The sequence below is a fragment of the Gorilla gorilla genome, chromosome 5, assembly GCF_029281585.2.
Source record: "Gorilla gorilla gorilla isolate KB3781 chromosome 5, NHGRI_mGorGor1-v2.1_pri, whole genome shotgun sequence".
Classification (NCBI taxonomy): domain Eukaryota; kingdom Metazoa; phylum Chordata; class Mammalia; order Primates; family Hominidae; genus Gorilla; species Gorilla gorilla.
In genome coordinates, this window is record NC_073229.2 from 42,865,693 (window position 1) to 42,886,937 (window position 21,245).

Below are 21,245 nucleotides of genomic sequence, written 5' to 3' on the forward strand. Positions count from 1 at the left end.
TATCTACAATATGAGAAAGATATAGAAAGATTCTAACCAAGAGAAAGCTGATATAGCCATATTAACTATTAACATATTAATTAAGAGAAAGATGATAAAGCCATCCTCTTTTAAGCAACAAATATTACCAGAGAAAAGGGAGTTAGTTAAGCTGCTGCAGTGCATAAAGGGACCATCCAGAGTGACACGGCGGCCACTCAGCAGGCAGCCCCAGCGCTCATCCTGTCTCCCCAGCCCTGCTCACCCCAACACCCCATTTTCTCCCGCTGGTGGGTGATCATGAGGCGGCCTCAGACGCCCTCGCCCACCCCTTCCCTGTCCTCGTCCTGGCCCCAGGGGTTGGAGGGAGCACCACTTGCCTCCCACCGAAGCTCCAAAGAGAACTCACAAGGAATTGAATGACCTGGCACGGGACCCACCCCCGCCCAGCACAGTGTACAGCCGGTCCTGTTGGAGATGGCATGTCTGACTGGCAAGCTGCAATAAGAGGCAAAATGACAGTCCCAATCAGGGTGTAATATTTTTCTTGCAATTTGTTTCCCAACAGACTTCCCCCTTAAACCCCCTAAGGTTGCATTTACAAGAATGTATTTTCCAAATAGTAACAGTAATGGCAGCACATGTCTTGACATTCTGTGGTCACAGTGGTCTCCAGCACTATTTCAAAAGTACTCTTTTCCATTTGTTCCCCATTGTATGATTCCAATCCACATGATCTTCTAGTGAATGAGGTTGCTGAGATCTACAGAAAGGATAGAGAAAAGTATAGCAGAATAGCTCAGGGATGGACTCAAAGTATGCCAGGTAATTAAAGAAATTGAATAACCTCTACAAATAAAGACAGGGGCACTCTGAAAGAGAAAGTCCTTTTAGGCTGGGCATAATGGCTGACACCTGTAATCCCAACACTTTGGGAGGCTGAAGCAGGAGGATTGCTTGAGCCCAGGAGTTCAAAACTGGCCTGGACAACATAGTGAGACGCTGTCTCTACAAAAAAATTAACAAATTAGCCAGGCATAACGGCATGTGCCTTTGGTCTCAGCTACTCAGGATGCTGAAGTGGGAGGTACCTTGAGCCCAGGAATTCAAGGCTGCAGTGAGTCATGATAGTACCACTGCACTCTAGCCTGGGTGACAGAGCAAGGCCCAGTCTCAAAAAAAAAAAAGAGCAAGTTCTTTTGATTTCCATTTTAGTGCCTTCTATGAGTATACACCTCACCCTGCCCTGTACATACAACCTGATACAGCAATGCTGCATGTTGTACATACTTGGAACAACAGACTAGAAATACTGTACTTCTGTACCAACATTGCCTCCTAGCAGAGAAGTGTGTGTGTGACAAGCCAGTTCTACAGGCATAGCCTAGGTGTGAGACTAAAAGCTTTCCTCATTGACTTAAATTTGGATAACAGTGAGGTGTGGTGGGTATGATGTGTGCTTAGATGTGAGAGAAAAGCTCTACTCACCTGTAGGAGATTGTTTTTCAGTAGAATTCATCTCTAATCAAGACAGTTATGAAAAGCAAAGTGAACTGAAGTTGTTTCTGTATTCATTTTATTGCAAAGGAGCTACATCTTAGGTAAAAATTATGACCAACCAGATTAAACTCTACCCACATCCTGTATTTTAAGGTCTAAGTTTAACTGGACAACATTTATATGGATTGGAGCTATTAGTACATCAAATGTGATGGGTTTTTCTGTTGTTTGGAATAGTTTCAGAAGGAATGGTACCTGCTCCTCTTTGTACCTCTGGTAGAATTCGGCTGTGAATCCATCTGGTCATGAGCTTTTATGGTTGATAGGCTATTAATTACTGCCTCAATTTCAGAACTTGTTATTGGTCTATTCAGGGATTTGGCTTCTTCCTGGTTTAGTCTTGGGAGGGTGTATGTGTCCACGAATTTATCCATTTCTTCTAGATGTCTAGTTTATTTGCGTAGAGGTGTTTATAGTACTCTGACAGTAGTTTGTATTTCTTTGGGATCACTGGTGATATCCTCTTTATCATTTCTTATTGTGTCTATTTGACTCTTCTCTCTTTTCTCCTTTATTAATCTAGCTATTGGTCTAACTATTTTGTTAATCTTTTCAAAAAACCAGCTCCTGGATTCATTGATTTTTTTCAAGGGTTTTGTGTGTCTCTATCTCCCTCAGCTCTGTTCTGATCTTAGTTATTTCTTGTCTCCTGCTAGCTTTTGAATTTGCTTGCTCTTGCTTCTCTAGTTCTTTTGTGATGTTAGGGTGTTGATTTTAGATCTTTCCTGCTTTCTCTTTTGGGCATTTAGTGCTATAAATTTCCTTAACACTGCTTTAGCTATGTCCCAGAGATTCTGGTATGTTGTGTGTTTGTTCTCATTGGTTTCATTTATTTCTGCCTACATTTCGTTATGTACCCAGTAGTCATTCAACAGCAAGTTGTTCAGTTTCCATGTAGTTGTGCGGTTTTCAGTGAGTTTCTTAATCTTACGTTCTAATTTGAGTCTGAGAGACTTACGATTTCCATTCTTTTGCATTTGCTGAGGAGTGTTTTACTTCCAATTATGTGGTCGATTTTAGAATAAGTGCAATGTGGTGCTGAGAAGAATGAATATTCTGTTGATTTGGGGTACAGAGTTCTGTAGATGTCTATTAGGTCCACTTGGTCCAGAACTGAGTTCAAGTCCTGAATATCCTTGTTAATTTTCTGTCTCGTTGATGTAATATTGACAGTGGGGTGTTAAAGTCTCCTACTCTTATTGTGTGGGAGTCTACATCTCTTTGTAGGTCTCTAAGAACTTGTTTTATAAATCTAGGTGCTCCTGTATTGAGTGCATATATATTTAGGATAGTTAGCTCTTCTTGTTGCATTGATCCCTTTACCATTATGTAATGCCCTTTGTTGTCCTTTTTGATCTTTGTTGGTTTAAAGTCTGTTTTATCAGAGACTAGGATTGCAACCCCTGCTTTGTTTTGCTTTCCATTTGCTTAGTAAATATTCCTCCATCCCTTTATTTTGAGCCTATGTGTGTCTTTGCATGTGAGATGGGTCTCCTGAATACAGCACACCAATAGGTCTTAACTGCTTATCCAATTGCCAGTCTGTGTCTTTTAATTAGGGCATTTAGCCCATTTACATTTAAGGTTAATATTGTTATGGGTAAATCTGATCCTGTCATCATGATGCTAGCTGGTTATTTTGCACATTAGTTGATGCAATTTCTTCATAGTGTCATTGGTCTTTACATTTTGGTGTGTTTTTGCAGTGGCTGGTACTGGTTTTTCCTTTCCATATTTAGTGCTTCCTTCAGGAGCTCTTCTGGTGGTGACAAAATCCCTCAGCATTTGCTTGTCTGGAAAGGATTTTATTTCTCCTTCACTTATGAAGCTTAGTTTGACTGGATATGAAATTCTGGATTGAAAATTCTTTCAGAATGTTGAATATTGGCCCCTATCTTCTGGTTTGTAGGGTTTATGCAGAGAGATTTGCTGTTAGTCTGATGGGCTTCCCTTTGTAGGTTACTTGACCTTTCTCTCTGGCTACCCTTAACATTTTTTCCTTCGTTTCAACGTTGGAGAATCTGCAATTGTGTGCCTTGAGGTTGCTCTTCTCAAGTAGTATCTTAGTGGTGTTCTCCGTATTTCCTGAATTTGATTGTTGGCCTGTCTTGCTAGGTTGGGGAAGTTCTCCTGGATAATATACTGAAGAGTGTTTTCCAACTTGGTTCCATTCTCCCTGTCACTTTCAGGAACTCCAAATAATCATAGGTTTGGTCTTTTCACATAGTCCCTTATTTTTTGGAGGCTTTGTTTGTTCCTTTTTGTTTTTTCTCTAATCTTGTCTTCACGCCTTATTTCACTAACTTGATCTTCAATCTCTGATATCCTTTCTTCCCCTTGATGAATTCAGCTATTGATACTTGTGTATGGTTCATGAAGTTCTCATGCTGTGCTTTTCAGCTCCATCAGGTCATTTATGTTCCTCTCTAAACTGATTATTCTAGTTAGCAGTTCCTGTAACCTTTTGTCAAGGTTCTTAGCTTCCTTGCATTGGATTAGAACACGCTTCTTTAGCTCAGAGGCATTTGTTATTACCCACCTTCTGAAGCCTACTTCTGTCAGTTCATCAAACTCATTCTCTGTCCAGTTTTGTGCCCTTTCTGGAGGAGTTGCGATCATTTGGAGGAGATGAGGCATTCTGGTTTTGGGAATTTTCAGTGTTTTTGTGCTGGTTTTTCCTCATCTTCGTGGATTTATCTACCTTTGACCTTTGAGGCTGATGACCTTTGGATTGGGTTTCTGTGTGGGGGTCCTTTTTGTTGATCTTGATGTTGTTGCTTTCTGTTTGTTAGTTTTCCTTCTAACAGTCAGGCCCCTCTGCTGCAGATCTGCTGCCATTTGCTGGAGGTCCACTCCAGACCCTATATTTGCCTGGGTATCACTAGTGGAGGCTGCAGAACAGCAAAGATTGCTGCCTGCTCCTTCCTCTGGAAGCTTCGTCCCAGAGGTGCCCCATCCTGATGCCAGCCAGAGCTCTCCTGCAACAGGCAGAGATGCCTGTTGACCCCTGTTGGGAGGTCTCTCCCAGTCAGGAGGCATGGGGGTCAGGACCCACTTGAGGAGGCAGTCTGTCTCTTAGCAGAGCTCAAGAGCTGTGCTGGGAGATTCGCTGCTCTGTTCAGAGCCGGCAGGTAGGAACGTTTAAGTCTGCTGAAGCTGTGCCCACAGCCACCCCTTCTCCCAGGTGCTCTGTCCCAGGGGAGATGGGAGCTTTATCTATAAGTCCCTGACTGGGGCTTCTGCCTTTTAGAGATGCCCTGCCCAGTGAAGAGGAATCTAGAGAAGCAGTGTGGCCACAGCCGCTTTGCTGTGCTGTGCTGAGTTCTGTGCAGTCCGAACTTCCAGATCTCCTTAGCACTGTCAGGGGAAAACTGCCTACTTAAGCCTCAGTAATGGCTGATGCCCCTCCTCCCAACAAGCTCGATCTTCCCAGGTCAACTTCAGACTGCTGTGCTGGCAGTGAGAATTTCAAGCCAATGGTTCTTAGCTTGCTGGGCTCCATGGGAATGGGACCCACTGAGTGAGACCACTTGGCTCCCTGGCTTCAGCCCCCTTTCCAGGGGAGTAAACAGTTCTGTCTTGCTGTGGTTCCAGTGCCACTGGGGTATGAAAAAAAACATTCTTGCAGCTAGCTCGGTGTCTGCCCAAACTAGCTCTTATTTTTCTTATGCTCTTAATCACTTAGGTCTAAGTGTACATAAGGGTGAAAATCCATTTAATAGAAATACTTGTGTAGATTTAAAAATCTAATTGCTCCCTGGAGCTAGTCTGTATAATAAATTGATTACTAAACTGATTACATATTTTAAAAGGTGGGAGATATACAAAGAATTCCTACAACTCAAGAATAAAAATATAAGCAACACAAGTTTTTAAAAAACAGGCCAAAGATTTGAATAGACATTTCATCATAAAAGATATACACATGGCCAATGGGCACATATAAAAAAGTATCCAACATCATTAGTCATTGGAGAAATGTAAATTAAAACCAAAAGTGAGTAGGAAACAAAAGCATTAAGAATAACTCATGTATTTCCATTTCTGGCCAAAATGCAGTAAGAAACACCAGATTTATCCTCCTCTCTGAAACAACAACAACAAAAAGACAAATACGTGAAACAGTGAGTCTTAGAACAAATTAGACAATGAAGAATGGTGATCTCCAAGAAACAGGAAATAAATGATGTGAGCCAGTGATTGCCCCAGTATACTATTTGGAGGAAGTTTTTTCAGGTCACAGGGCAAGGAAGAGGCACCTTTGTGGAGGTATCCTGGAACTGAGGAGACAGCTGAGAGTCTGGAGAGTAAGGTGGCTAGAGTGCCTAGGGCAGAGCACCAAAGACATGAGAGCTGCCCTGGGAAAACTTGAAGACCTACAGAAGGTCCCCCTCAAACATTCAGCTAAGTGCTGATCAGTGCATGTGTGTGGGAAAATGCCCAAGGTCAGGGGAAGAACCACTAAATTAACGTGAGGAAACAATCATCAGAGCTCACATAGTGCTAGAAAGGGTGAAAACTTGTGAATCTGTCTTCTGGGAATGTCAGGCTCTGTGACAGTCACACAGAGCTCAGTCTCTGCATACCCAAGACTTAAAAACATCTGTGAAATTGAACCGCTAACTCAGCAAGTGTTTCAGCAGGTGAGTCAACTATGTACCAAGCACTTGGAGCCATTAATAACACCCTACCAACCTGACTCAAAGTGTTGCTCAGGAAAAGTCTCTCTTAAGTGGGAACACCTCTCAGGCTCATCAAATGCCACCATCCCCCAAGAGCTTCCTCCACACCAGCCATCTTTCTGGGTACTCCTCCTAGCTTGCCACCCCTAAGCCCTGGGACTTTTCCTTCCTGCTCTTTCCCATCAATACTGCCCTGTCTCATTCTTTCAGGACCTGGCCCCTCTGCTACTCAAAGTGGCAGCAAGCCTTCTCATAGCCTAACCAGCGCAAATGAGTGAGAAGCTGAGAGTTAAAGTGATTTCACCCAGTCACTCTCCTTCTCAGTGCAATGCATTATGTAGTAGCAGTAGGGGTTTTCAGGAAATGCATGATCTCAACACGGAATAGCTGCCGTGTGGACATTGCTGGTATGCTAGCAAACAGAGTGAGGAAGAGTTTGAAGCAAGCAGGCCTGATCATGCCCCCTTAAATCCCATCAAAGACAAAGTGACGTTTTTCTCCACACAGAATCCACCCCTGGGAAGATGCAGGACAGAGTCACAGAGCATTTCACATATGTTAGGGGAATGTCCTATGTGTTTGGGGAAAACAAAAGGAAGATAGGAAGGAGGAAAAAATAAAGGAGATTCAGTCAACAAGCACTAGTTGAATATCCTACACATGCCAGGCACTGCTCTAGGTTTTGGGGTTATCGCAGTGAACAAATGGTTTTGTTCCTTTTATACCACCATGGAAATTTCCACCTTGGAGGACACAGAACTTTGAATGTGTCTTTGTAAGAAGTTTCCCAGATAAGTTTGATTATCAGGCAATTTGAGGAACCACTATTGAAGCAACAGTTGAGATTCTTCTCATTGATCCAAAAAGCAACCTACAATACTCATGGCTGTTGACTTTGGAAAACAGTTTTATTGAATATCAAGGTGCTATCTTTCTTCACACAGTCTACCAAAGGTTTGCTTTGATGTCCTCCCAATCCTTCTCCAAACACTGAGGCCCCTCCCAATCTACTCCATATACTTATGCTTTGTGTATCAGGTCCCACCTGCACCTCTTAGAAAGTACCCCAACTCCCAATTATTTATCAGTCTCTTCACCACATGCCCATCAATTATATTTAGCGATATAATATGTACTGAGGACTTTTGACAAGAGGTATGTTCCTTCTGATTTATGCATATTTTCTCATGTCATCCTAAAACTTTATGTAGTGGGTATTATCCTGCAGAAGAGGAAAGTGAGACAGACAGATTATATAACAAGACCATTGTTACTGAGAATGAGGTCATTCTTTATGTATTAACATGACCTTCCATCTTTCTACTGTGCCTCCGTCATACTGAATAATACCTTAAGTTTTGAAATTGAGAGGGAGAAGAAGAGGGAGAGAGAGAGAAAAGGAGAGAGACCTAGAGGGAATTGGGGGAAGAGAGAGGGAGAGGCTCTTAAATACAACACCTCTTCCATTTACTTGATATATGAACTTCACCTCTTAAAGCCTCTTTTCCACATCTGCAACAGAGAAATAATGACTCCTACTCTATGTAGGTTGTGGGGTTTAAATGAGGTTATGGATATAAAGCTTCTAAGTACTGCACTTGCTACATGATAAGCTTAAGTATGTGATAACAGCCCTATATCCATATACTCTGTTTTTTCTTCAGTTTTTTTTTAAACCAGTATCTGACATTATATTGTGTGCATGGTAGATGGGTGTATTATCTCTCTGTCCCACTGTATTTTTTTTTTTTTTTGAGACAAAGTCTCACTCTTGTTGCCCAGGCTGGAGTGCAATGGCACGACTTCGACTCACCGCAGCCTCTGCCTCCCAGGTTCAAGTGATTCTCTTGCCTCAGTCTCCCAAGTAACCAGGATTACAGACATATGCCAACACACCCAGCTAATTTTTGCATTTTTAATAGAGACAGTGTTTCACTATGTTGGCCCAGGCTGATCTCGAACTCCCAACCTCAGGTGATCCACCCGCCTCAGCCTCCCAAAGTACTGGGATTACAGGCATGAGCCACTGCACCGCGCTGTCCCATTGTATCATAAGCTCCACATGAGAAGGAATTTTGCCACATTTACCTCTGTATCCACAGTGCTTACAATGATGGCTGGCTTCTAGTAGGCACACTTTAAGTATTTGTTGAAGGAATGGTTGTTATGACCATAATCTTCCCTACAGCACCTTACTACAAACATAGTAGTTGCCCTACAAATGCTTTCTATGTGGTTTGCAGTAAATAGAATGCAAAACCCTTATTATCATACTATATTGCCACCCGTATCAGCTAAACTGAATGAATAAATAACCTTCTGGCTGGGGTAATCTATTTGAAGATAGAGGTCACAAAAACAAAGAGGGCATTTAATAAATATTGATTATTCATTACATTGCCTGCTTTCTACCCTGGCCTCTAGGGAAAAAAAAGTTCAGTGAATGTCATTCCTTCTAAGATGTATATTTAAACCTTTAAACTCTCCCGTATTTTTATAAATTTCCTAAAATATTGTATTATTTTTACAAATGGAAACAAAATTTTAATTGAGAAAAAATAATACAATAACTTAGCATGGAAAAAAGCACTGCACTCTAACCTGGGCAATAGGGCAAGACCCTGTCTCAAAAAAAAAAAAAAAAAAGAGAGGGTATTTAAGGTAAAGTCAAATCTCTCTTGCTCCATCTCTGACATCTGTCCCTAGAGGCAGCCAAATGGTAGTTTGGCATTTATCAGGATGACCAGGATGTCAGATTCTGTCTTTTTGTGTTTGATGTTACCAACCATTAATGTTCAATTCTATGACTTATCATTTCATCAGGGGCTTGCAAAAGGGCAAAACTCTATCACTTCTTTTTCATACATTAACTATAATCCTTTGGTAAGATAAATTTCTCTTTACCTACAACTTGCTTACCCAGTTGTACAGTTTGCAAAGAAAAGAATACATAATATTTTTCTTTAATTATTTTTCAAAATAAGGAGTTGGTTTCCTAGGACCCTCTAATTTTAGTTACATTATGAACACATTGCGTTAAACATATTTGATGAGTTTGAATCCACTCATTACTTGTATTAGTGCTCATATCATCCCATTTTGGTCAGTGAGAAGCCTATTTTTTAACTGGCAAATAAAGTGTGTATATTTAGAGTATACATGATGTTTTGATATACGCATACATTGTGGAATGGCTGAATAGAGCTAATTAACATATATATTACCCCACATACTTTTTTTGTGGTGAGAACACTTAAAATTTGATCTCAGCAATTTTCAAGTATACAATATGTTAACTATAGTGAACACAATGGACAATAGATTTCTTGAATTTATTCCTCCTGTCCAACTGAAATTTTGTATCCTTTGACTAACATCTTCCCAATTCGCCCATCTCCCAGCCTTTGGTAACCATCACTCTATTTTCTGCCTTGATGAGTTTGACTTTTTTAAATCTTACAATTGCTATGTTGAAAGATGGTGTTCCCTCCAAAATTCATGTTGAAACTTAATCCCCATGCAAAAGTATTAAGAGCTGTGGCCTTTGGAAGGTGATTCAGTCATGAGGGCTCTACCCTCATGAATGGAATTCGCACACTTTTAAAAGGCCTCAAGGTTGAAGGGAGAGTCCTCTTGCTGCTATGCTCTTCTGCCATGTGAGGACACAGTGTTCTTCCCCTCCAAAGGATGCAGCAACTAGTTGCCATTTTGGAAGCAGAGATTGGGTCCTCACCATGTATCAAACCTGCCAGTGTCTTTTTCTTGAACTTCCCAGCCTCCAGAACTATGAGAAATACATTCCTGTTGAAAAATTACCAGTCTGTGATATTTTATTATACCAATATCAAACAGACTAAGACATACATATAAATGCGATCATGCAGTATTTGTCTTTTTGTGCTGGCTTATTTCATTTAATATAATGTCCTCTAGTTTCATCTATGTTGTCACAAATGACAGCATTTCCTTCTTTTTTAAGGCTGAATAGTATTCCATTGTGTGTATATACACATTTTCCTTATCCTTTTATTCACGATAGATTGAGGTTGATTCCGTATCTTGGCTATTGTGATTAATGCTGCAATAAACATGGGAGTGCAGATATTCTCTTTTCAAATATCTCTGACACACTCACTTCAATTCCTTTGGATATATACCCATTAATGGGATTACTGGGTCATATGATAGTTCTATTTTAAATTTTGGGGGGAAACTTCATAGTGTTTTCTATAGCAGCAGTGCTATTTTATACTTTCACCAGCAATTTAAGGGTTCCCTTTCTTCTATATCCTCACCAACATTGTTATCTTTCATCTTGTTGATAATAGCTGTTCTAACAGGTGCGAAGTGGTAAGTAGGAAGCTTTTCAAGCTGGCCCTTGTGAGTCATTTTGAGATGACCCCAATAGTATTTGATATTTCCTTGCCTCTCATATAACAAGATATTCCATGTTCTTCTTGTATATTTTGTGTCCAACACCTTGAATCAGCTATTTCTCCTAGAAGTTTTGGTTCCTCTTGTTGGAAAAGGTGTCTGGAAACCACAATCTAGGTGCTAGAGGATAGATGTCAATTTGAGGCCGGGTGTGGCGGCTCATATCTGTAATCCTGGCACTTTGGGAGGCCAAGGCGAGTGGATCACTTGATGTCAGGAGTTCAGGAGCAGCCTGGCCAACATGGTGAAGCCCTGTTTCTACTAAAAACACACAAAAAAAATTAGCCAGGTGTGGTGGCACACACCTGTAGTCCCAGTGAGCTGAGATCATGCCACTGCACTCCAGCCTGGGCAACAGAGTAAGACTCTGTCTCCAAAAAAAAAAAAAGTCAATTTGCTTACTTTTGGATGCTGTAAAGAATTTCCTTCAAACTGTAGACAGTCCTAACAGCACTTGATTATTTAGAAATTCATTATCTGGATCTCTTGCTTTTTATAAGTGCTTTTGTATCTGTGCCCTTTCTGAGACTCGGAGTTTAAAAACCATAACCTCTTCTTCACCAGTCCCTGGCCCAAAGTTTGTAACATGCTAGACACTCAGAACATATTCATTGAATGAGAAAAATCAGGCTTTAGATGCTAAAAGAAATGACCAGAAATGAGTTTCAAAAATATGAGAAGAAACGGCAGCATAGTTAGAATAACCTGGTAGCCTCTGAGGACATTATTTTAATAGGGTCTACATTTGCTTGGCTGTTTAAATTCATGTTTACTTAAAAAGAAATTACATTAAAGACCTATGCTATATTTTTGAAAGGGCATTTCTGAGTTGGTTCAAAGGTTGTGGGTTCTTGTTAAGTTGACTGACATTGTCTCCTCCAAAAACCACCCTTGACTAGTTCTAAAACAAAAGAGTTTCTGTGAAAAGATACAAGTTTTAATTTTCTATTCACGTCATCCTCAGAGAATTTCAACCTATGATGATTATCAGAGACAAAAAGGGGCAAAGTAGGTCTAAGATAACAGCAGATAGTGTGGATAAATGTGCCAAGAGTGATGGAAATTCAGCCCCTCCCTGTTGGGCAGGGAGTTGGCAGGGTTGGGGTACATGGCAAGTTAGCCGAGATGAGGCTCCTGGTTGGCTGGGTGGGGAAGTACAGGAATAGAATGCGCCTGTGAAGCTACTGATTGGCCCTGGACAGTTTGCAGCTTTGAGTGGGAGGGGTAGGATCTGAAGAAGAGCAACAAAGGTCTTTGGGAGGAATTGGGGTAAGGTGGTGGAGGGGAATCTGGTTCTTGTTAAGAGGCAGAGAAAGGATAGGCAAAAACAAATGGTCTTCCTGTCTTTCTCCAGTGCCTCATCTATTATAGCTTTCTGCTGAATTTTGCTCCCACAAACCCCTTCTTTGCTCTTTCTCCAGCTGCTCCCTTAATCATTCTATTCCTCTTTCTGGCTGACAGCCTCTTTCTCTAGTAGCGTTTAATTGACCTTAACTCACAACAGAGGAATAAACTTTTTGCTCACTAATGGCAAAAATCCAACTCTGGCTACTTCCAGCAAAAGACAGGTTAGCGTAAGAAACTTGGTATCAATGAGAATCATGTAGGCAAGCTAAGAGAACGGGCCTTGGAGATTGGCAGGATCCAGGGTAGCTCTAAGGACTAGAAAGTGAGAGCCAAAGGATTGGTTTCCCAGCAGGAACAGTCTGGTCAAGGAGGTCACTGCTAGGGTAAACCTTTTGTGAAAATCTCAGTGACCTCCCTTGGCCAGGTCATGAGAAGAAGGAGCTTATGAAGTAAGAGGCAGACCACTGGATTTCCTCTCCCATGAAGGCTGTACATGATAGGGCGGATGTGTTTGGAAACTGGCAGTGCTATTAGAAAGAGATAGTGAATGCCAAGCAGCCAAAAAAAAAAAAAAGAAAGAAAGAAAAAAAAACGTTTTTTTACTCAAAGACATCAACTTATTATCACAATTACTTAGTGATTCAAATCCTGTGATTTCTCTCTTAATTTCTTAAATTTTCAAAGTTAGTGCTCTCAGTGTCTTAAAAACAATTTTTTTAAAATTTTTAAAATTAAAAACTTATGTCCTCGTTTTATTTTCTTCTGATGAGTCCGTGACCTTAAGAATCCAAAGCTCTGCACCCCTGGACTAAGGCCAGGAGTGAAAATCCATTACTAAGACTAGTCAGCCCTGGAAAAAAAAACACCCTTTTCCCTCTGGCATTTTCATGACCTCTCTCCGCCCCAGTAGAAAGAATTAGCCGTTGAAACTAAGTTGGTTTTTTTCTTCCTTTTCAACTTATTATGAAAATTTTCACAATATACAAATGTTGAGAGTATTATATAATGAAACTCCTTGAGCCAGCTTCAACAATTCATCTCTGCCCACACACCCTCACATCCATGCACGCAACCTCACACAACTTTGTTCTCCTTAGTTGGATGATTCTAAAGCCAACCCCAGACATATGATTTTATCCTGCAATATTTTATTATGTTTCTCTAAAATACAAGGACTCTGAAGATCGATAACCATAATGTCACTACCAAACCTAACACATTTATTAAAAATTATTTCCTATCCTCAAATATCAAGTCTATGGTCAAGTTTTCCCAATTGTCTCATCTATTTCTGGATCAAATCAGGATCCAAATGTGGTCTGTACATTCTGGCCAAATTTTTAAGGAGATTACAGTAACTGCCCAAACTTTTATAGTCTCAGTTTGAAGTTTGAACACAGCTTTTTCTTTCCATTTATTTATTTTTTTTGAGATAGCATCTTACTCTATCACCCAGGCTGGAGTGCAGTTGCGTTGGAGTGCACAGCCTCTGAGTTCAAGTGATTCTCATGTCCCAACGACCTGAGTAGCTGGCATTACAGGCGTACACCACCACGCCCAGCTATTATTTGTATTTTTAGTAGAAAGAGGGTTTCAACATGTTGGTCAGGCTGGTCTTAAACTCCTGACCTCAAGTGATCCAACCACGTCGGCTTCCCAAAGTGCTAAGATTACAGGCTTGAGCCACCTACGCCCACCCTATTTATTTCAATAGCTCTTTGGGGAACAGGTGGTGTTTGGTTACGTGAATATGTTCTTTAGTGGTGATTTCTGAGATTTTGGCACACCCATCACCTGAGCAGTGTACACTGAACACAGTTTTTTCATTTTAGTTTTCTTTGGTTGGTAGTCTAAGCTCATCTATGTCCTGAAGCTGCCATAGTTGCAAGTGTTGAAGTGATTCAGCATCCCTCAGCCCATGTCTTCAGGTTAAATAAGCATATCTTGCAACTTCATTAAGAAAAACTATCCAGGCCTTTTTTAAAATGCTATTATTATTTCTTCTCAAAGAATAGAGAGAGTAGCAACTGTTTTCTAAAATGTAGAGTTTATTTACTGTAATATTGTTTATGGTGACTTCAGATTGGAGCTAACTCAAAGGTCCACCAAGGAGCTTGGCTAAACAGACTACCCTATGCCCAACGTATACGAAACTATGCCACATTTAAAAATAATTAGGTCACTCTATCCATAACAATGTGAAAATGCCAAATGCCTCGATATATTGGTGAATAAAAAATTAAATAGTATGAATAATGTGATCTATTTTTGCCTAAAAACAATGTTTCTAGATACACAGAAAGAAATCTCAAAGAATAACCACCAAATCTTGGAGGGAGGATGTAAAATTCTGGAGGAATTACACTTTCTACTTTTTACATTTTTGTATCATTTAAATGCTTTTATTATAAGTGTATATTAGCTTTATAATGTGAAAAAAGATACTTCTATGATGAAATATTATGTAAATTTAAAGTATTATATAAATGATTTTCCTTCTGTCTTCAATCTTTCTCCAATATCAAAAATAATTTGGAATTGACTCTACCACAGATACAATGTTATCCATTGGCAGAATATTTGAAGATACACCTCAATAGTCTTCCTCAATTCACAATATTGAACTATGACTATATGACAGACACAGACGTAAGTTTTATCCCATTTAATCTCCAGAATAAATACCACTGTCTACATTTTACATGTAAGGAAACTGAAGCTTAGAGTGTCAAAGTCGCTTGCTTAAGTCACAGCTAGGATTCAAACCTTGGTCTCTTTCATGCCATGGCCCACAACTTCACCCTTTATGCACAGGTGTCCAATTTCTTGGCTTTCCTGGGCCACAACGTAAGAATTGCCTGGGGCCACACATAAAATACATGAATACTAACAGTAGCTGATGAGCTAAAAAAAAAAAAAAAAAAAAAAATTGCAAGAAAATCTCATAATGTCATAATGTTTTAAGAAAGTTTATGAATTTGTCTTGAGCCATATTCAAAGCTGTCCTGGGCCGCCTGTGGCCTGTGGGCCACAGATTAGACAAGTTTGCTCTATAGCATACTGACTCTACCCTACTAAATATAACAAATGTACAAAAAAGGCAATATTCCAAAATCCAAGGCCATAATCCTCTCATATTTCTCTTTAGAGCCACTGTGTAAGGAGTTCCCAAGACCATGCAGGGTCCCATGATTTGTTTGAGGGATTCGGCCCATAGTCATACTCACATCCATGACTTATTGCAGTGAAATGATACAAGGCAGAATCAGCAAAGGAAAAAAGGCACATGGGGCAAAGCAAGGGGGAAACTAGGCATGAGTTTCCAGAGTCCTCTCCCAACAGAGTTACATGGGATGTGCGTAATTCCCCTGACAACAAGTTGAAAGCACACATGTGAAATATTACCAACCAGGAGAGACTCAGCACTCAGGGATTTTACTGGGGGCTAGTTATGTAGGCATCCTCTGATTGGCACATACCCAAACTTTAAATTTCCAGAAGAAAATCTCGTGTTCAGTATAACCACATTGTTTGTTCAAATAGCTTAGGTACAGTGAGCCACTCTACCAGTTAATCACGGGAACCCTCCCAAAACCTAAGTTTGCAGATGCCAGCCTTATAATCAAGCCTGTCAAAGAATAGCACTTGGGCCTGTTAGGCCAACTCTTTTCTGTACAGCCTCCAAACAATTATAAGGAGTCAAGTGCACAATGAAAATATAATTACATCAGCAGCCTCCAGTCTGTTTTCATAGTAAACATGGTGAAGCCACTCAACGTTATTTCTTTTCAGTAAATAACAATTTTCCTCCAGAGCCCAAGTGTCATCCACTTATAGGCCAGACAGCCCTTTCAAATCTACTTTTCTTGGCCGAAGACATTGTAGTTCTTATCCCTTTCACTTTTCAGAGCATCTTACAAGAAAGTTTAGACACAAAATATCACAAAGAAACAGTTTCCCCATGATGATAGCAGTGCCTATTTGATTGCCCATGCAGAGGAAGACCTTTGATATTTTGTTTCATTTTCAGTAACTGGTTGAAGGTTTTTAAAAAAGATTTGAGTGTAAGCTTCTTCATCACTATTATGACCTTCTCTTTGATATCCATTTCCAAGTCAATGACTTGTACTTAGAATGGCAGGTTTCAAAAGAAACGAGCCATGTGCCTGATCACTCAGAAAATACTGTTCCTCTCATGTTAATTTGCCATACTTGAGAAATTCTAGCCTCACTTTTAGGGTGATAACTTTTTACCCCATGCTTTTTACATGAAATACAGAACTTTATACAACCAAGCACCCACACCCAAGGTGTCTTTCACAGTGTCAATTTAAGATATGCTATCTGATGAATGTCATAGTATGCTCAGTTAAGCAATTTGAGGATTAGCTTATTGCCCAAAGCACTAGACCAACTTGTCTAGTCCATAGAATTCTTTCCTTGTTTGCAATTCTATCTCTACTGAAAATGATAAAAACAGAGGAGTCGAAGACTGACTACACTTACGAAATTAAAAAAATTTAAAAACTCAGTTAAGTTCTGGTAATATTTATCCATGTTTTACTTATAAACATAAAGGGCTGTATTTCTTCCTCATGTACACATTTGTTATAGCCATTATGAGTTAGATGTGTGCCTCTTTGGGTTTGGAAATTACTGAAGTTGCACATCTACAAGTACAACCTCAGAGACTGACATAATTTCAGATACCACTTCATATTTGAGTAAAAATTAGCAATATGTTTGAGGAGATGAACGTGCTTTGATGTAATCCCCTGACAGGAAAGTTTAACAAATATGTTGGGCAAATTTTTCTCTGTTCTAAAATTTGTTTCAAATTTCTGTGATTGAATAATCCACAAAGATACTCAATTATCTTAAGTACCCATGTAATTTCTACCTGTGAGTAACTGATATGGTTTGGATATTTGTTCCTTCCAAATCTCATGTTGAAATGTGATCCCCAGTGTCGGAGGTGGGGCCCAGTGGAAGGTGTTTGGGTCGTGGGGACAGATCCCTCATGAATGGTGTGGTGCCCTGATTGCAGTAATGAATGAGTTCTCATTCTATCGGTTCACATAAGAGCTGGTTGTTTAAAATAGCATGGCATTCCTCCCTCCCTCTCTTGCTCTCTCTGTCACCATGGGACCTGCCTGCTCCACCATCATCTTCTGCCATGAGTAAAAGCTTCCTGAAGCCTCACCAGAAGCTGAGCAGATAGATGCAGGTGCCATGCTTGAACAGTGTGCAGAACTGTGAGCTAATTAAACCTTTTTTCTTCATAAATTAGCCAGCCTCGGGTACTCCTTTATAGCAATGCAAAATGAACACTATGAATGAGCATATCAAAAACCTTCTATAAAAACGTAGAGAATTTTGTCTACTATTTCTTAATTCATTTTGTGATCACTCACCTGCTGCCTTACCATATCTGTCTATTGCTTACTGACTAATGGTTTATATTCAGCTTTGTTGTTTAATGCTTTAGGCCTTTATCTGCTTTTCATCAAAATTTCCTAAGAACAGTGACTATATTTTGATTCATCTGTGTTGAGCCCAGCGTAGAAAAGGTAGCCGGTACTTACTTACCTGTTTTCCTGCTTCATGGAAGAATGCATGGATGAATGAATAAATGGGTTGTGAGCTCCTGAAGAATGTGAACTAACTATATCTTCCACACAGTGGGGACTGGTTCAACACTTCTGCCCTGAAGGAAAATATGAATCCTTATCTAAATTCAGAAATGTGGTTATGCCATGTTACTTCTCCACAATCAAAAATTCATAAGCAATCTTCACATTTTAGAGATGCATGTTAACATTTATGAACAAAAATATTTAATGTTTGAGATTTTCCTCAAAACAGTGGGGGTAGGGAAAATGAAGGAACGAGTACAGGTAGAGCTAAAACAAGGTAGACCATCAGTTGACAAAAGTTGAAGCTTGGTATGTATTTGAAAGTTTTCACAATAAAATTTCATAGTGAACTTCACTCATCTAACCTGTTAATGGATGTTTATGTACCTATTCTAGTATGTTCTTCTCCCTGGAGAAGAGAGGTACTATTTACTGACTACCTACTATTGGAATATTTGTCATGTTTTCTAACAGCTTTTTAACAACTTTCATATATTTTGGGAATTCCCTACTATTGGAGTCCCTGCCTCTCCAGTACAGAAGTCAGAAACTCACCTATTTAACCTTGTTTGTGAGTGGCATATAGGTATGGGACCTGGACTCTGTTGATCAGAACTACCTAGCTAAGTCATCAAATTAAAAGAGTGACATGAATAAGGAGGTGCTGGTAAGAATTATTTCTCACCGGATGGAAAGGAAGCATTCAGCCTTCAGAGGCAGCACTTGCTGAGAGCCCAGCAGTTGCATCCCATGTTCAGGCCTGTGTCCGGGCCCTGAAGCCTTCCTTAATATAAATTGGGACATTGTTCCTGCTCCTCCACCTGGCATGGTTGTCCTGCCCTCAAGATTCTACTATTCTTTAACAAATTTCTTAGCGCTTACACTAACTGAAGTAGGTTTGTTTTTTGCTTTTATAACTAAGTACCTTGACTAATATATCTACCTTATACCAAGTATTTGATATTTAGTATCTCATTTAAGCTAGAAAAAATAACTCATTGAGACTTGAAAAGAAAGCAAGGGCTATATTATGAAAAACCTTATTGGCCAAGCTCAGTGGTTTGAAACTTATTTTCCAAACCCAAATAGTCTAGAATGCCTCAGCACACAAAGTAAAATCCTTACCCTGGCCACCAGGGCCATCCCTTGCTCATGTGCCTTCTCCTTTCCCTACCGAGCAGTTTGTGTATGAGCATGCCCAACCCACCGGCTCACCAACCCACAATGTAACAGCTCTCTTCTTGCTGTTACGGAAACAGATCTACAGACCACTGAGGAAAGTCACTGCAACTACCTACGCCAATCACTTTTGTCCTTCATTTTAAACATAAATGAGCCCCTGTGGCAGGCAGAATAATGGTCCCACAAAGATGTCCATGTCCTAATCCTAATCCCTGAAACCTGCGAATATATTATGTTACATAGCAACAGGGAATTACAGTTGTTAATCAGCTGACCTTAAGATAGGGAAATTATTCTGGATTGTCTGGATGGGCCCAATGGAATCACAAGGGTCCATGAAAGTGGAAGAGAAAGAAAAACAGGAGATTGGAATGATGCCATGTGAGATGGATTTGACCCTTCATTGCTGGCTATGATAATAGAGGAAGGGCCATGATCCAAGGAGTATGGGCAGTCTCTAGACGCTAGAAAGGCAAGGAAATGAATTATTCCCTTAGGATCTCTAGAAAGTAATACAGCCTTGCCAACACCTTGATTTTAGTCCAGTGAGAGACATGTTGGATTTCTTACCTAAAAAATTGTAGGCCAGTAAATGTACATTGTTTTAAATCGCCAAGTTTGTGGTAATTTGTCACAGCAACCACAGAAAACTAATACAGCCCCAAGGACAAAAACCATTAGCATGAGAGAATTAACATGATACATACATTAAATCTTGGAGAATGACTGAAATGAGACTTCTGATCTATGAGATAATTATATTTAAGTATTACACCTGTAATCCCAACACTTTGGGAGGCCAAGGTGGGAGGATCTCTTGAGCCCAGGAGTTTGAAACCAACCTGGGCAACAAAGTGAGACCCCCATCTCTACAAAAAAGTCAAAAAATTAGCTAGATGTGGTGGCATGTGCCTGTGGTCCCAGCTGCTGGGGAGCCTAAGGTGGGAGGATTACTTGAGCCCAGGAGTTCAAGGCTTCAGTGAACCATAATCGCACCATTGCACTCCAGCCTGAGTGACACAGTGAGACCCTGTCTCAATGAATAAATATATGCGACCTATATGTCCAACAATAGGAAAATAGTTAAATATATTAAAAATACATATTTTGGAGAATATTTAATGTTATGAGGAAGTGTTATGTGAAAAAGCAGAATTTAAACTGTATATATTTGTGCATGTATTTAAAAAGTGAGAGGAATACACATCAAATTGTTCATTGTGATTATTTCTTTAAGAGGATGGATGGGATAGAAAGGAATAACTTTTATATTTAATTGATTCACTTTTAAATTGGTTGAAGGTCCCCCCTGCTGTAAGTATATATTGCTTTTGGATTCTAAAACAAAACTGCTCAAAAAATAGGTGAAAAAAGTCTTAATATATTAACAAGTCAAACCTAGCAATATGTTAAAAAGAATACATTGAGAGCAGTTGCAGATTTTCCTAGAGAAGCAAGTTTAGTTTATTGTTTGAAAAAAATGAAATTCACTATATTAACAGAATAAAGGAGATAATAAAAATGATTTTAGTAGGTACAGAAAAGGCCGTTTGGCAAAATTCATTATTATTTTATTGTGAATTTTTATAAAAGTCTCAGTAAGTTTAGAATTGGAAGGAACTTTCTCAATCTGATAAAGAACATTTACAAAATACTTATATTTAACATCATATGAAGTGGTGGAATAAATGTTTTCCCCTAAGATAAAAAGAAAAAGCAAAGATGTCTATTCTCAACACTTCTAATCAATATTGTAGAAAATTCCAAGTAATCAGCAAAACAACTATTAGAATAAATGAGTTTCGCAAAGCTGCAAGATGCAAGGTTAGTATAAAAAGCAATTATGTTTTTATATACCAGCAGCAAATGATTTGAAATAAATTTTATTTTCAATATCAAACAATTAGATGTTTAAAAATAAACTTAACAAAGGATGTGCAAGATCTCTACACTGAAAACTGTAAAACATCGCTGAAGGACAATGAAGAAAACTGAAGTAAATGGAGAAATACATCTGTTCATAGATGGAAGGCTTAATGTTGTTAAGATGTCAGTTCTCCTCAAATTTACCTGTAGATTCAATGGCAACCCAAATCATAATCCTGAAAGGCGCTTTCAAAGAAATTGACAAGCTGATTCTAAAATTTACACATAAATGAAAAGGACCCAAAATAGCCAAATACATCTTGTAAAAGAAGAACAAACTTGAAGGGCTGGTACTATCTATCTCTATGATTTACTATAAAGTATGGTAATCAAGACAGTGTGGTACCAGCATAAAAAACAGACAAGTAGATAAATAGAACAGAGCTTAGAAGTAGATTCGTATTTATATGGTCAACTAATTTTCAACAACAAAAGTATCAAAGCAATCTTATGCAAAAAGAAGTCTTTTCATCAAATGGTACTGAAACAACTGAAAATC

At 39.4% G+C, this 21,245-nt stretch overlaps 1 protein-coding gene and 1 pseudogene across 6 annotated transcripts in view; one reads left to right on the forward strand and one right to left on the reverse strand.

The window, feature by feature from the left end:
• The window catches only part of CMAH (cytidine monophosphate-N-acetylneuraminic acid hydroxylase-like), a 374,208-nt gene that overhangs the window by 100,864 nt on the left and 252,099 nt on the right, over positions 1 to 21,245 (reverse strand). The gene's annotated exons all lie outside the window — the stretch shown is intronic.
• Positions 383 to 4,860, forward strand: LOC129534184 (ubiquitin-conjugating enzyme E2 D2-like; annotated as a pseudogene).